The sequence below is a fragment of the Schistocerca cancellata genome, chromosome 6, assembly GCF_023864275.1.
Source record: "Schistocerca cancellata isolate TAMUIC-IGC-003103 chromosome 6, iqSchCanc2.1, whole genome shotgun sequence".
NCBI classification, from domain to species: domain Eukaryota; kingdom Metazoa; phylum Arthropoda; class Insecta; order Orthoptera; family Acrididae; genus Schistocerca; species Schistocerca cancellata.
In genome coordinates this window covers 401,642,294-401,660,062 of record NC_064631.1, presented here as the reverse complement: position 1 = coordinate 401,660,062, position 17,769 = coordinate 401,642,294, and the positions used below count along the sequence as shown (strand labels likewise).

Below are 17,769 nucleotides of genomic sequence, written 5' to 3'. Positions count from 1 at the left end.
TAGTTCAACTACTTTTCCCAGCGTATCTGTAATTTTCCTTCGAGACCAAAATTTATGAGCTCATTGTTAAACATTTATTCTCTCTTACTCAATTTCATCTTAGCTATTTTTTCTGCTGCATCCGATTTCCCGTTCTATCTGCTACTTCTATGAATAGTTCTATAAATATAGAACTTAATTTGGACCTGATTGTCGTCGAAATTGAGAGTGATAGTCAATTTTAGTGTGCCCGAATAAAAGAGCAAAGGATTGTTGCTGAGTTTGGTGCTTACATTTGAGTGCGTAATTTGATGAAAAGTATATCAGCGCCAGTTTCATTCCTGCCAAAGAACTGAATAATTTTTCGGTTAGTTACTCCCTCCTATATTTGAAATACGAGCTCCGTATAAAGCTAAAATTTTGCTAGAAGTATGACTGATCTGGATGGATGTTGATTAAAATTTTATGGGGTACCTGATACAGATTTGTTAACTCGTTCTCTTAAAGACTACAAATAATATGCACCAGTGTTGTACTCATCGAGATAAGGAAGCTACCACAGAAATGCCTCTGGCAACGACCACAACGGGAATATAAAAAAAATGTTGAAGAGACTTTGAAATCGAACTCCGGTTCAAAGGGTGACAACCAGCCACTTTGACCATGAGGCACTGGCACAGTGACCCTAACACTTCCTTCTAACCGCTTCTAGCGCTGCCGGTCACATCACTACATATCTTGCGATCGGCGTCAATATCCTATACTTCCGTGCATAGTGTTAAATTGGTATTAATTTCCATTGTTGCATATAACACGTCTCGCTGGTACGATAATATTTTGCCGTTACAACGCAACGAGAGAATTAGTGGAACCAAAGAGTTGCCACAAAGTACGTGCTGCACACACCGAGAATGCCCGATGTAGACTTCAAAATTTCCCGTGCGAACTTTTATTTTGTCGACTTTTCATTGGCTAGTAAAATTGGCTATGAGAATACATTATACAGCTTTCATTTTTACTTTTCCTTAAGCCCATTCTCAAACAACATAGTGAATGACATCCAGATGTAACGTTCTGAAAGCTTGAAAACTGCAAGCGCTGTCAAGTACTTTCATCGACAATCTGTTGTTCAAAAGATTCGTTTTGTGTAAATTAAATACAAGCACCCGCCTTTTGACAAGTCATGCTCACTCCAAAGCCGCCAAATGAGTTGCGAAACGCTGACCTTGGCATGTATTCATATAAGATATGCTGCGTGCAGAATTTATCTCAGTGTAATCCACGCCAGCCACGAAGACAGTCACAGGTAAGTACTTCTCTGCAATATCTTTCGTAGTTTATTTACTTACCTCCATCATTTCTTATTCCACGTAATAAACACACACACACACACACACACACACACACACACACACACACACCTGTACAAATCTACTTGATCTGAAGCATATTTGAAACATCAAGTCGTACTGTCAACTGGCGCGCAGGTGAAACGAAAACAACGCTCTTTCGACGAACAATCTTTGCACTGCGTCATAAAGTACCATTTCTTTTTTACTGTTAATGTTTATATTTAAAATATTTCCCTTTTTTGTTAGTGAGAAATAACGTAATGTATATGGAGCGGAATCTCTCCAAATAACGAAATACGTAATATGAGGATTACGTCTTACTACTTACTGAAATATACTTTTTATTTATTAAATCGCTTTATTTTTGTTATTAAGTAGCTAGCTGTAGAACTTGTATCTTCTGTTTAATGCAGATGCATATGAATATGTGATCTGGCTACGTCTGGCTAGAGCGTCTTCATTCGAAGAAGTGTGCGAATATTTGATGAAGAAAAGGAAAATGAATAAGAATATTGTTTTCGGAGGTTGCTGTTGATGAAACCTTTTTCTTTTCATAATTTGTTTGAGAACAATGTGTTATACGTGCAAAACGGGTTAGGCGTGAAAACTAAATTACCAGTCAGATAAATATACGGTAGAAATCATGTGTAATCGGTCGTTGAGTTATTCTGAATGTCTACGTGTGACATTTTTACATTATGAACTGTTACCAAGCCATCAGTGTTCTGCCACATGTAGGAAAAACACATGTGGTATTGTTCGGCGCTGCTCTTATGACAGGGTTAGCATGCTGATCCGTTGCTACTGGTTCAGAAAGGAATAAAGTCATTTGTGGAGTGCCAACACGACGTTACATCTGGTCGAGCGTGATGACTACGTAGATTTCTCAGATTGAGAATGCAGTTTTTGTCTCAAACACTTTATAAACATAACATAATACTCCGAAACTGACCATGTCGCTAAATATGTTTCACCAACAGTGCCTTTGGAGAGAGATATTTGATAGAATTGGAAAATAACAGACAACTAGTTGCAGAATTAAAGGTTTATTAATCCTTTACCATGGTTTATGTAAATGCAGATTTGTCTTCCTCACTGAGCCTACTGGACAAATTATATATACTATCAATGATGGATTTTAACTGTTGATATATGTGCTTGATACGTACATTCTATTATACAAGAACATTTTGGCCCCAACATCCGTTGTTAATATGTAATCCTGCGAGTGAATATAATTTTTTTTAAATGTAATTTTTGTTCATCGGATTTGGTTTCTTCACTGTTTGACATTTGTAACTATTATGTACTAATTTGATCAGTAAAGTAAAACAGAGCGTATCACCTTGTTCGCAGAAATATCATTTAGACAAATCATCAAGGAGAAATTGAATTTAGTACCTAGCATTACTTGTAATCTTCTGAAAGGTATATATATATATATATATATACCTAAAAACAAAGATGATGTGACTTACCAAATGAAAGTGCTGGCAGGTCGACAGACACACAAACGAACACAAACATACACACAAAATTCAAGCTTTCGCAACAAACTGTTGCCTCATCAGGAAAGAGGGAAGGAGAGGGAAAGACGAAAGGATGTGGGTTTTAAGGGAGAGGGTAAGGAGTCATTCCAGTCCCGGGAGCGGAAAGACTTACCTTAGGGGGAAAAAAGGACGGGTATACACTCGCACACACACACATATCCATCCACACATATACAGACACAAGCAGACATATTTAAAGACCAATATAAGTGTGTTAGCATCTGTACATGTTTGACGCCATGTGCATCCGTCTGTAATCCATGACATCCAGAAAGGGTAAACGATATTTTTCAACAGTGAAAGAAATAATTCGGTAAATGATGTGGAATCTGTGTAACCCCATCTGAAAGACAAAGATACAGCGTTTCTTGGATCCATGTTTTGTACGTCATATACCTGTTGATAGCTCCATCAAGATCACTCTACTAAGAGATTCAATTAATGGATATCACAATTAGTATTCATTTCACCTCCTTGTTTTTCATCATTTATTTTATTCAAAGCCTCAGTTGTTGCACGTATTTCGTGAGACAACCGTGTCTTTTTAGTTTCAAAAACATTGAACGAAATAGTATGTTTTCGTTTGAGAGAAAAATTCTGTGGTGCTTGGCCGCCTGTCTGTGTCCGACGGGAAGAACAATTCGTGAGTCAACCATTTACAAACATCAGGTGCGTTGACGAACTAACTGTCGATCTTGATCTTCTTAATCGGAAATTCTGTTCTCTCGACCGGTGGTGAACAGCTATCCCTTCAAAGCTAAGTGGTCAGCTTGTGTGAACCCGAATTCAATTGCACGCACTGCCAGGGACTTTTCCTTGGTGGTAAGACTTGAATACTTACACTCGTGATGGCAATTGTGGAGCAACTTGAGTGAAAACAAGCGGTTCCAATGTCGGGGGAAGTTCAAAAGTGCCAGTAGAGTGTCGCACCACCTATATCTCTCCATACAAAATCCGAATTGCGCCATTGGCAGAAGATAACACGGCAACCACTCGGTACTGAATGGTCTCACAAAGCTAGTGGATTGGGCGTTAGTTTTTAGCTGTTCCCTTGGATGTCCATAAACCCGTTATTAGATTTGTTTCTTCTTGGCTGTCCTTACTGGTGTCGACCTTAAAAAGACAATACAAAGTTATATTACTGGATGACTGCTGTGCAGGGCAACCAGCATGGCAGAGGCTGAAAGACTGTTTTTCCCTTATTTCCGCTAATATGGAGGCTAGGAGACTCTAACCTCCATAGTGGTTTATACCATTTAGTTTATACCGATCTGGCGGTTCGGGAGGACATGCTCGAGATACATTCTTTTTTTTAGCCATCAGTATACTGAAATGTTTTTATGTGGTCCACCAAGAATTCCTTTGTTAGTCTTTGGTGTGACATCATAAGCGAGTGACTGCGTGTGAGATCGCTCTCCAAGTTTTTATATATTTTTAGGTTTCAGATATATATTTTAACGGTTTTTGTGATAATATTTACTATATAAGTGACTTATTAGTGGTTTCTTCATTCACCTCTGCCTTTCTTGTGTTGTGACCTGATATTTGTAAGTGTTTTGCATCGAGCAACGCAACCTTTACCTGTGTTTACATTCCGCGCTGACCAGTTACAGCTGTAGCGGCGCATCGAAAGCTAAGTACTAATTAATTGTTTGTGTATAGTGGTTTATTTAGGAACTATAGTAGTCTTCAACCGGAGTTTTTAGTGTTTTCTGGTGAAATAATTTCAGAAGAACCTTTTGGGAACTGTATTCAGCTTTGTTACTGTCTCATTAGACGTTTGATTCTCTTTCTGTACTAGTCATTTGTTTTATTCACATTTGTTGGTTATTAATACTGTTAATAATAGTAGTTACTTCCCTTGTAGAGTAAGTTTGTGTTTATTGTAGTCAGGTTTTTAACATCTTCTTATTGTAGTAGCGGAACATAGAAAAAGTAAAATTTTACCATGCGTGAGAAGTGTGGGCTTTGCCGTAGGTTCGTGAGTAGTGGATTGCGGTGTGAGACTTGTTCGAAGTATTTTCACTGGGGGAATGCAGTGGGGAAGCCAGTGGGCATTCTGGAACTGCAGGTTATGTAGCAAGAGTAAGTTGATAGAGGAGCAGGAGCGTAAGATCTGTGCCCTTCAGGTGCACTTGAAAAGCGCACATGAGGAGCTAGATAGGATGAGGAGGGAGAAGGGGGTTGGGGAATGGGAGCTTGCTGTTGGCAAGAGATCTGCTAGGAAGATTTTCAGATAGTTTTACTATTGGTGTTTACAATAGATATGACCAACTGTCAGAGTCTAGTGGAGAGGAATCTCTATTAGCTGAAGATGTAGGAAGTATGCAGCAGACCTCATTAGTTACGGTGGCTAGAACAGTTGCAAAGTCGAAGAGGAAGAAGAAGGTTCTGCTGTTAGGCAGTTCTCATGGCAGATGTGTAGGCCAGCAGTTGCAGGAAGTGCTGGGGAGTGAGTACCAGGTCTCCAGCATTGTGAAGCCTAATGCAGGATTGGCTCAGGTGACTGTTAACATAGGGGGGTTATGTAGGGATTTTACTAAAGAGGATCAGGTAGTGATTGTGGGTGGGGCTGGTAACAGTATTGATAGGGATGGGGAGTATGACATAGATGGTGACCTGGAAAAGATAGCCACTCAGACTGGCAGCACGAATGTGCATTTCGTGGAACTGTTTCAGCGTCACGATCGGCCTCATGACAGAAAGCATGGGTCACATTTCAGTGGTGTCGGTGGAGTCTATCAGCAGGACGGGTTTCACTAGACATGGCCTGCACCTCAACCGGTATGGGAAAGGGAGGTTGGCAAAGCTTATAGGTGACAGCATAGGTGAGGTTGGTGGGATCACTCATGGGAAAATTCCTACAGTAGTGGGTGTTAGAGCTGCACCTTTTTTAGATTGAAGTCAGTTGATATGTATTCCTGCTTAAGCGAAGTCTCTCTAACAAAGGAACCACTTTTGACAAAGCTTAGGTATCCGAGTAATGAGGGAATTAGTATATTTCATCAAAATATACCAAGTATTAGAGATAAAGTTAGTGAACTGCTTATAGATGTTGACTCTGAAATTATTGGTATATCTGAACACTTCTTAAATAAGGACATGATTCAGAGGCTTCCTTTACCAGGATAAAGGTTGGCTGGCAGCTTTTCGAGGAGCTCTTTGCGGTGTGGGGGGTAGCCATGTATGTGAAAAACGGCATCCCATTTGAGTCAATTGATGTTTCAAAGAACTGCACTGAAAAGATGTTTGAATGTTGTGCAGGTGTGGTTAAATTTAACGGAGCTAAACTTCTAACTGTTGTTGTTTATAGATCCCCAGACTCCGATTTCACAACATTTTTGCTAAAGCTAGAGGAGGTTCTTGGTTCACTTTATAGGAAATACAAAAAGTTAGTTATATGTGGTGACTTCAATATTAATTGTATAAGTGATTGTGCAAGGAAGAGGATGCTGGTAGACCTCCTTAATTCATATAATCTTATGCAAACCGTATTCTTTCCAACGAGAGTGCAAGGGAACAATAGAACAACCATAGACAACATTTTTGTTCATTCCTCATTACTAGAAGGGCATTCTGTTAGCAAAAAGGTGAATGGCCTTTCAGATCATGATGCACAAATTTTAACTCTAAAAGATTTTTGTGCTACAACACGTGGTTAAATATAGTCATCAGCTTTTCAGGAAAGCTGATCCAGTTGCTGTAGAGACCTTTGTAAACCTTATCAAGGAACAAGAGTGGCAAGATGTTTATAGCGCTGATACAGTAGACGATAAATATAATGCTTTTCTCGAGACTTTTCTCGTGCTCTTTGAAAGTTGCCTTCCGTTAGAACGTTCAAAACAGGGTACTAGCACAAACAGGCAGCCTGGGTGGCTGACTAGAGGGATAAGAATATCTTGTAGAACAAAGTGGCAATTATAACAAAACGTTAGAAACAGTCAAAATCTAAATGCAGCAGCCCATTACAAACAGTATTGTAAGGTGCAAAAATGTTATTAGGAAGGCAAAAAGTATGTGGTATGCAGATAGACTAGCTAAGTCTCAGGATAAAATTAAAACCGTATGGTCAGTCGTAAAGGAAATGGCTGGTCTGCAGAGACAGGTCAAGGATATAGAATCAGTGCGTAGTGAGAATGTCCGTGTTACTGATAAGTCGCATATATGTACAGTATTTAATAATCACTTTCTGAATATAGCAGGTGAACTAAATAGAAACCTAGTCCCAACAGGGAATCATATAGCGCTCTTAGAAAAAAGTGTTCCGAGACTGTTACCTGAAATGCTCCTCCATGATACTGACAAGAGGGAGATTGAGTTAATAATTAAATCACTAAAGACCAAGAACTCTAATGGATATGACGGGGTATCTAGCAGAATACTGAAGTATTGTTCTATGTATGTTAGCCCAGTACTTAGCCATATATGTAACTTTTCCTTTAGGAGTGCTCGGTTTCCTGACCGATTAAAGTACTCGGTAGTGAAGCCACTTTATAAAAAGGGAGACAGGGATAATGTTGACAATTATAGACCTATTTCTATGCCATCGGTGTTTGCTAAAGTTATCGAGAAGGTTGTATATGCAAGGTTACTGGAGTATTCAAATGTTCAGTTTGGTTTTAGAAATGGTTTAACAACTGAAAATGCTATATTCTCTTTTCTCTGTGAGGGTTTGGACGGATTAAATAAAAGGTTGCGAACGCTAGGTGTTTTCTTTGATTTAACGAAGGCTTTTGACTGTGTTGACCACAAAATGTTACTGCAGAAGTTGGACCATTATGGAGTAAGGGGAGTAGCTTACAATTGGTTCGCCTCTTACCTTAAGAACAGAAAGCAGAAGGTAATTCTCCGCAATGTTGAGAGTGGTAGTGATGTTCAGTCCCAATGGGGCACTGTTAAGTGGGGCGTTCCCCAAGGGTCGGTGCTGGGGCCACTGCTGTTTCTTATTTATATAAATGATATGCCTTCTAGTATTCCAGGTGATTCAAAAATATTTCTGTTTGCTGATGACACCAGCTTTATAGTGAAGGATCTTGTGTGTAATATTGAAACAGTATCAAATAACGTAGCTCATGAAATCAGTTCGTGGCTTGTGGAAAATAATTTGATGCTAAATCACACTAAGACTCAGTTTTTACAGTTTCTAACACACAATTAAACAAGAACCGATATTTTGATCAGACAGAATGGGCATATTATAAGCGAGACAGAACAGTTCAATTCCCTAGGAGTTCGGATGGATAGTAAGCTGTTGTGGAAAGCCCATGTTCAGGATCTTGTTCAGAAACTAAATGCTGCTTTATTTACCATTAGAACAGTATCTGAAATAAGTGACACTTCAACACGAAAAGTAGTCTACTTCGCATATTTCCATACGCTTATGTCGTATGGTATTATTTTTTGGGGTAATTCTTCTGATTCAAAAAGGATATTTTTGGCTCAAAAACGGGCTGTTCGAGCTATATGTGGTGTAAGTTCGAGAACCTCTTGTCGACCCCTATTCAATAGTCTGGGAATTCTGACATTGCCCTCACAGTATATATTTTCTTTGATGTCGTTTGTTGTTAGCAATATTAGCCTATTCCCAAGAGTTAGCAGCTTTCACTCAGTTAATACTAGGCAGAAATCCTATCTGCATGTGGAATGCACTTCCTTGTCTCTTGTGCAGAAAGGAGTGCAGTATTCTGCTGCATCCATTTTCAATAAGCTACCACAAGAACTCAAAAATCTTAGCAGTACCCCAAACACTTTTAAGTCTAAACTGAAGAGTTTCCTCATGGCTCACGCCTTCTATTCTGTCGAGGAGCTCCTGGAAGAGCTAAAAAATTAAGCAAATTCCAGTGTTACATTGTTGATTTTCTTTATTTAAATTTACGACTTGTCACCTGAATATGTTTTTTTATATTTCATTTTATCTGTTTCTAATATCGTGTTATAATTTCATGTATTGACTCGTTCCATGACCATGGAGACTTCTCCTTAATTTGGTCCCACGGAACAATAAATAAATAAAAGAATTCCTCTCCTGTGCCAGTCTGTTCATCTCAGAGGAACACATTCAACCTACATCCTCAATTACTAACTGGAGTTATTCAACTCTCGATTTTCTTTTAAGTGTTTACCCCCTACAGCTCCTTCTATTAGCATGGAAGTTATTCCGCAAAATCTTGATGGTCTCCTACCATCTTGTCCCTTCTTCTTGTCAGTGTTTCCCATATATTTTTATCCTCGACGATTCTCCAGAGAGCCTTCTCATTCTTGCCTTATCAGTCCACCTCATTTTCAAAATCTTTCTGTAGTATCGCATCTCAGTTCAAATGGTTCAAATGGCTCTAAGCACTATGGGGCTTAACATCTGAGGTCGTCAGTCCCCTAGACATAGAACTACTTAAACCTAACCTAACCTAAGGACATCACACACATCCATACCCGAGGCAGGATTCAAACCTGCGACTGTAGCAGCTGCATGGTTCTGGACTGAAGCGCCTAGAACCGCTCGACCACATCTCAATTGCTACCATTCTCTTCTTTTCTGGTTTTCCCACAGTCCATACAATGCTGTGCTCCAAAGATACATTCTCAGATTTTTTTTTCCTCAAACTAAGGTCTATGTTCGACACTAGTAGACTTCTCTTGGCTAGGAATGGCCTTTATACCAGCGCTAGTCGGCTTTTCATGTCCTTGTTCCGTCTGCCATGGGTTATTTTGCTGCTTGGCTAGCAGAATTCCTTAACTTCGTCATCAGTTATGATAGTAATTTCTTATTTTTTACAGTTCTGCTGCTTTGCATTATTTTCGTCTTTCTTCGATTTATTCTCACTCCATATTCTATACTCATTAGATTGCTTATTCCATTCAACAGACAGCGTAATTATTCTGCACTTGTGCTCAAGATAGCAATGTTATCAGCGAATCCTATCAGTGATACTCTTTCACCCTGAATTTTAATCCCGCTCTTTAACCTTTCTTTTATTTCCGACACTGCTTCTTCAGTGTATAGACTGAACAGTAGCAGCTTAGACTACATTCCTGTCTTATATTCTTTTCAATCTGAGTACTTCGTTATTGACCTTTCAGTCTCTTGGTTCTTGTACATATTGCATATTACTGGTCTTTCCCTACAGCTTACCACTATTTTTCTCAGAATTTCGGACATGTTGCACCATTTTACATTGTCGAACGCTTTTTCCAGGACGATACACCCTATGGACACGTCATGATTTTCCTTCAGTCTTGCCTCCTTTATCCAGCGCAATGTCAGAACGGCCTCGCTGATGTCTTTATATTTCCTAAACTGATCGTCATCTAACCCAGCTTTAGTTTTCTTTCTCAGTCTTCTGTCTATTATTACTATCAGTAACTTGGATGCTTGAGCTGTTAAGCCGATAGTGCAGTAACTTTCACATTTGTCAACTTTTGCTGTCTTCGGATGGTAAATCTCCGGTCTTCTAGATTCTACACACCAATGTCAGTAGTCGTTTTGTCACCACTTCTCCCAACGATTTTAGAAATTCTGATGGGACGTTATGTATCCCTTCCGCCTTATTTGCCTAATTCTTCCAAAGCTCTTCGAGATTCTGACTCCAAGGGATCCCCTCTCTCTTCCCTGTCGACTCCTTTTTCTTCTTCTAACACGCCTTCAGATAAGTGTCCCCCTCTCCCCTCATACACACCTTCAAAGTACTCTTTCCATCAGTTCGCTCTCTCCTCAGCGATTAACAGTCGAACTCCCAGTGCACTCTTTATGTTACCGCCTTTGCTTTTAATTTCACCGAAGGTTGTTTTAGCTTTTCTGTATGCTGACTCAGTCCTTCTGACAACTGTTTCTTTTTGATTTTTTCACATTTGTCATACAGCCATTTTGTCTTAGCTTCCCCGCACTACCCATTTAATTTATTCCTAGGTGACTTGTATTTCTGCATTAGTTAATTTTCCTGTATTTTTTTATCCTTCCCTCTTTCATCGATCATCTCAAGTATTACTTCTGTTACCCGTGTTTTATTCATTGTCTTCATTGTACCTATGCGTTCCTTTTTCGCTCCAGTGATTGTCGGTTTTAGAGCTGTCCATTCCTCTTCAACTGAGCTGCCTACTGAGCAATTCATTATCGCAATACCTATAGCCTCGGAAATCTTCATGTGTATGTCTTCATTGTTTAGTACTTCCATATGTTCTTTGCGCAGCAGTTCTTCTTGACTAGTCTCTTAAACTTCAGCCTGCTCTTCATCATTACTGAATTGTGATCTGACTCTACATCTGCTCCTGGGTACGCCGTACAGTCCATTGTATCATTTGGGGATCTCTGCTTCAACATGAACAGAGCGAGGTGGCGCATGGTTAGCACACTGGACTCGCATTCGGAGGACGACTGTTCAAACCCGTGTCCGGTCATCCTGCTTTAGGTTTTCCGTGGTTTCCCTAATCGCTTCAGCCAAATGCCGGGATGGTTACTTGGAAAGGCCACTGCCTACTTCCTTCCCCATCCTTCCCTAATTCGATGGGACCGATGACCTCGTTGTTTGGTCTTCTCCCCCAAATTAACCAACCAACTAACCATCCTGACCATGATATAATCTAACTGGAATCTTCCTGTGTCACCCGGCCTTTTCCAAGTATACCTCCACCTTTTCTGACTCTTGAAGAGAGTATTCGATATTAATAGCTGAATTTTATTGCATATCACAATCAGTCTTTCTCCTCTCTCACTCCTACTACCAAGCACGTATTCTCCCGTAACCCTTTCTTCTTCTTCTTTCCGTAGAACCGCATTCCAGTCTCCCGTGATTGTTTTGATCTCCCACTACGTACTGAATTACCTGTTTAGTATCGTCATATACTTTCTCTATCTCTTCATCCTCTGCTTGCGACGTCAGCGTGTATATCTGAATTATTGTTATCGGTGTTGGTTTGCTGCAACTCTAACATGAACAAATCTATCAATAAACTGTTCACAGTAACTCACACCCTGCCCTATTTCTAGTTCGTAAGGAATCCTCCTCCCGTTATATCATTAACTGCTACTGTTAATATTATCACACACACGTCTGACCAGAAATCCTCTTCTTCTTTCCATTTCACTTCGTTGATCCCCAGCACACCTAGAATGAGCCTTAGCATTTCGCTTTTCAGATTCTCTTGTTCCCTGTCGCGTTCAAATTTCTGTCATTCACCGCGCGACCGCTACGGTCGCAGGTTCGAATCCTGCCTTGGGCATGGATGTGTGTGATGTCCCTAGGTTAGTTAGGTTTAAGTAGTTCTAAGTTGTAGGGGACTGATGACCTCAGATGTTAAGTCCCATAGTGCTCAGAGCCATTTGAACCATTTCTGTCATTCCACGCTCTGACTCACAGAACATTACGCTTTCGTTGGTTATTCAACCCCTAGAGGGCACCTACATTCCAAGACACTCTAAGACATTAAAAAATACGACGCACTATGAGGAATTGTCCGAAACAGACGGAAATTATTAGATGTGAATAACATGCCCAGACAAACAAATGATTATAATTTCAGAGAAATAGGATGATTTTATTAAAGGGAAAGGGCTTAACAAATTGAGCAAATCAATAACGCATTGGTCCACCTCTGGCCCTTATGCAAGCATTTATACGTCTTGGCATTAATAAATCGAGTTTTTAGATGCCCTACTCAGGGGTATCGTGCCAAATTCTGTCCAACTGTCCCGTTAGGTCGTCAAAATCTCTATTTGCTTTGAGAGCCCTGACCATAATGCTCCAAACGTACTCAACTCTGGAGGGATGCGGCGACCTTGCTGCCAGAGGTATGGTTTGGCAAACACGAAGGCAAGCAGTAGAGACTCTCGCCGTGTGTGGGCCAGTGCATCTACATCTACATCATACTCCGCAAGCCACCTAATGGTGTGTGGCGGAGAGTAATTTCGGTATCACTATCTGATCCCTCCAACCCTGTTCCACTCGCGAATAGTGCGTGGGAACAATAATTGTCGGTAAGTCTACATATTGACTCTAATTTCTCGAATTTTCCCCTCTTGGTCAATACGCGAGATGTATGTGGGAGGGTGGGGAGGGGGGGAAGTAATATGTTGTCCAACTCGTCCTGAAAAGTACTATCCCGTACCAGTGGAGTTTCTTTAGCATCTCCGTAACGCTCTACCGCCAGCTAAGCGATCCCGTGACGAAACGTGCCGCTTTTAGTTCCATCTTCTCTATTTCCTCCATCAGTCCTACCTGATAGGGATCCCAGATAGATGAACAATACTCAAGAATCGGGCGAACAAGCGCCTTTTAAGCCACTTCTTTCATGGATGAGTTACACTTCCTTAAGGTTCTTCCGAAGAATCCGACTCTCGTATCTGCTTTTCCCACTATCTGTTTTACGTCGTCATTCCACTTAAGGTCGTTCTGGATAGTTACGCCTAGATATTTTACGATAGACGCTGTCTCTAGCTGTTTGTCATCAACAGTGTAGCTGTACAGTAGTGGATTTCTTTTCCTACGAATGCGCAGTATGTTGCATTTATTTACGTTCAGGGTCAATTGACAGAGCCTGCACCATTCATTACTTCTCTGCAAGTCGTTCTACAAATTCGTATATCGCTGTTGTTACCAGACAATTCCATCATCTGCGAGTAGCGTTAAAGAGCATCCGCCGCATTCTATTAGATCATTTAGACACATTCTAAACTTCAACAGTCCTATCACACTTCCCTGTGTAACTCTGGTTATTACCTTTACATCTGTCGATCTTGTTCCGTTAAGAGCGACGTGTTGAGTTGTGTCTGCAAGGAAGTCTCGAATACAATCGCAAGTCTGCACCGATACTCCGTATGCTCGTATTTTTTTCATTAAACGGCAATGCAGGACGGTGCCAAATGTCTTACAGATATCAAGGAACACGGCATCGACCTGAGCACCGTTGTCCCCTGCTCTGTGGACCTCATGGAGGAACAGAGCGAGCTGTGTTTCGCAGGATCTCTTTTTGCGAAATCCATGTTGATTTTTATAGAAGAGACTTTATTTTCCAAAAACGTCATAGTTCTTGTGCACAAAACATGTTCCATAATTCTACAACAGATTGACGTCAACAGTATACATCTATAATTGTGTTGATCTGCCTTATGGCTTTCCTTAAAAACGGGAATGACTTGCGCTTTTTTCCAGTCTTAGGGTACCTTTCGTTATTCAAGCGATCTACGATAAATTACTGCTAGAAGGAGGGAAAGCTCTTTCGCATAATCTTTATATAATCTTATAGGTATCTCATCTGATCTTGACGCCTTTCCCCTACTAAGCGATTGTAGCTGCTTTTTAATTCCACGATCGATTATCTCAATATCTGCCATTTCGACGTTCGTACGACGATTGAAAGGAGGGGCTGTGTTACGATCGTCCGTGGTGAAACAGCTTCGGAAGACCGAATTCAGTATTTCGGCTTTTTCTCTGTTACCTTCCGTTTCGGTGCCGTTGTGGTCGCTGAGAGAATGAAAATATGATTTTGACCCACTTACCAAAATCTCAAAGGGTTTATACTCAGGTCTGTTGACAAAGTATTACTTTCAAAATAATTGAACGCTTCTCTCATGGCTCTCCTTACGCACATTTCCGCTTCATTCATCTTTTGTTTGTCAGTTAGGTTTCTACTTCTCCTGAATCTGAGATGAAGTACTCTTTGTTTACGTAGCATCCTATCACCATTTTTGACCGTTCTTTGATACTCAGTTTCACCCAGATTAATTCACATTCGGAATCCGTGATAACCTCGCTGGTTTTTTTCTAATTTTTTACTGCAATAAACGCTCAGCCACCAATGGCGACTAATCTATCCTTACAATAAACATTCCAATCTCAACTTAGGATTTCGTTGTCATTGACCTCGCTAGATTTTATCAAATTTTTTACTGCAATAAACACGCCGCCACCACTGGCGACTAATCTATCCTTACAATAAACATTCCAATCTGAACTTAGGATTTCGTTGTCATTGACGTCTGGTTTCAACCAGCATTCTGTTCCCAATACTATCTGTGCACTAAAACCTTCAGTAAGCGATACTAATTTCGGGAACTTTCCTTGCATGTTCCTACAGTTTACTAAAATCATATTAATCTTTTCTGTCTCTGACCTACGAGGACCAAGATCCTCTGAGGTCACTGAGGCTGATTGAACAGGCAAATCGTCTTTGATCCCAAGGGAGGGGTTCTCTAGCCTAAAAAAGCCCCATGTTCACGCCACAAGTACTCCGCTACCCTAGTAGCCACTTCCTGCGTGTGGTTCACGTCTGACCTATTAAGGGGAACCCTAGAATTCTGCAGCCGATAGCGGAGGTCGAGAAATTTGCATCCGATACCATCGCAGAGTCGTCTGAGCGTCTGATTTAGACCTTCCCCTCTGCTCCAGACCAGAGAACCGCCATAAACTCCGGATGCGATGCAAAAAATAGCTTAGCCCGCACCCCGCGTGCGCTGCTAGTTACCTTCAGCAGATCAGTCAGCCGCCGAAAGGAGCCGAGGATGGCCTCAGAACCCAAGCGGCAGTCGTCATTCGTGCCGACATGTGCCACTACATGCAGCCGGTTGCAACTAGTGCACTCGATAGCCGCCACCAGGGCCTCATCCACATCACGGATGAGATCTCCCGGCAAACATGCCGAATGCAGCTGGAATTCTTTCCAGCCTTGTCTGCTATCTCCCTGAGGGGCTCATCACCCGCCTAACATTGGAGCTCCCAATGACTAGCATACCCACCCTCTGTACTTGCCCGGACTGGGCAGGAAAATCGACCGCTGGCCTAACAGGAGAGGCATCCCGTGCTGGCTCAGAGTTATCATCAACACTGGGTAGCACTTTGTACCTATTTCTAAGACGTAGGGAGCCAGCCGCACGGCCTGCTCCCTCTTTCGTCTTCCGCCCAGTGACACGCGAACCCACCACTGTCTGCCACCCACTCTGGAGTGAGAACGCATCGGTCAGATGTTGCGTATCGGAAGCTGCAGCGACGTCCGGGGCACCAGAGCATTCCAGTGGCACCAAAGGAGTCGCAGGTCTCGTCACTGGCGCCCCGACGTCACTGCAACTTCGAGCATTAGCTAGAAGCTTGTCGACGGCAGCCAACGCAGCTTACGGCTGTTTACAGACAGCAGCCAACTCTCCTTGTGTCCGCTTGGAACAAGCACACTACCTAGCCATATCGTACAGTGTATAAAATAGATATAATGTCTTAAATGACGTTATTGAGTTTGAGATGTATACGAAATATACCTAAGGAGAATAAAATAACACTAAAAATTGCTGAGCAGATATCTCACTGTACTCTAAGACCGCAAGGTATTAAACAGAAAAAATTTCTGTATAGAAGTTAATGTATTTACAGTTACCTGTTATTAGAAACCCTGTTTACCGAAAAGTTACTGCACGAGATAAATATTCAAACTTGAATGCGCTGATCTAAACTGTATGCTGTCTACTAGCTTGCTGAAATGTAAGTTCTCGATGCTGTGCCTTGAAGGACAACAAAACGGGGCACTGAATATCGTCGACGTACCGCTCTGCTATAAGGGTGCCACTGATGATAACTAAGGAGTCCTCCTATGGAAAGAAATGGCACCCCAGACCATATGTCCTAGTTGTCGAGCTGTATGGCGGGCGTCGCTCAGGTTGATGTCCCGCCGCTGTCCTGTGTGTTTCTAGCATGTTGTCACTGGCCACCAGGACTCATTTCGAAGTAAGTTTCATAACTGAACACAATTCTACTCCAATCCATGAGATTCCCAGCCGAAGACTGATATGGAGACACCCTGGAGAGTAGTGGGATACCAACCTAATTGTCATAATGACTGACAACCAGAAGTGATGGCCCGGTATGCCACCTCATTTCAGAGAAGGACCCGCGGCATCATTAAAGCACTGCGCTAAGGCGACGATATTCTGCTCCCCGTTATGTCGCTCTTCATGCCAAGGCATCCTGGGCTAACATTTCAGCAAAATATTTTTTTTACTGCTTGTCTTCGTGCTTGCCAAAGCCTACCTTGGAAAGCAATGTCGCCGAATCTCCCACCAATTGAGAACGTTTGGAGCATAATAGACAGGGCCCTCCAACCATCTCGGGGTTTTGAGCATCTAACGCGTCAGGTGGACAGAATTTAGCACGATGTACCTCAGCAGCTCTGTAAACTAATGCCAAGCCGAATAAATGCTTGCATAAGTGCCAGAGATGCAACAATGTATTAATTTGTGAAGCACTTTCTCCTCTATAGATCATCCAATTTATCTGAAATTTTATTTTTCTGCACATGTGCATCAGATCTAACGATTTCCATCACATTCCGATAATTCTTTCACTTTGTATCTTTCTTCGTGTCTTAGAGTTTATTTATAGATAGATAGCCTTCTTCTCCTGGCTTCACATGTGTACGCGTTCGGCACTTATACTGCACACAACACCTTCTCCACCCTGTCTGTGTTCACTTCTTTCTCCCCTGCCTCTCTGTCCACCTGTTCCTTCCAGTACTATCTATCCCATCTCTCCGTCCATCTCATCTACCCCCTCTCTCTCACCACTTTTTCTTCCTCTGTTAGCCGGCCGGAGTGGCCGCGCGGTTAAAAGCGCTACAGTCTGGAACCGCACGACCGCTACGGTCGCAGGTTCGAATCCTGCCTCGGGCATGGATGTGTGTGATGTCCTTAGGTTAGTTAGGTTTAAGTAGTTCTAAGTTCTAGGGGACTTATGACCACAGCAGTTGAGTCCCATAGTGCTCAGAGCCATCTTCCTCTGTCCCTCTATCCCTATCCTCTTGCACCTTTTCCTTTCCACATCTTCCTCCCCCAGCCCTCTGTTCATATCTTCCTCCTCTTCTGCCTTTATCGCCTGCCCGCTACCCTTCTATACCTTCCTCCTGATTCCTGCATTTCC

The 17,769-nt window shown here is 41.7% G+C and overlaps 1 protein-coding gene across 2 annotated transcripts in view; it reads left to right on the top strand.

Moving 5' to 3' along the window:
* The first annotated feature begins 1,262 nt into the window (after positions 1-1,262).
* LOC126190906 (cytochrome P450 6k1-like) overlaps positions 1,263-17,769 on the top strand; it is a 71,794-nt gene continuing 55,287 nt past the window's right edge. For both annotated transcript variants that reach the window (XM_049931534.1, XM_049931533.1), the window contains exon 1: positions 1,263-1,285. The gene's annotated coding sequence lies outside the window, so the exon portion shown is untranslated. The remainder of the gene's footprint in view (positions 1,286-17,769) is intronic.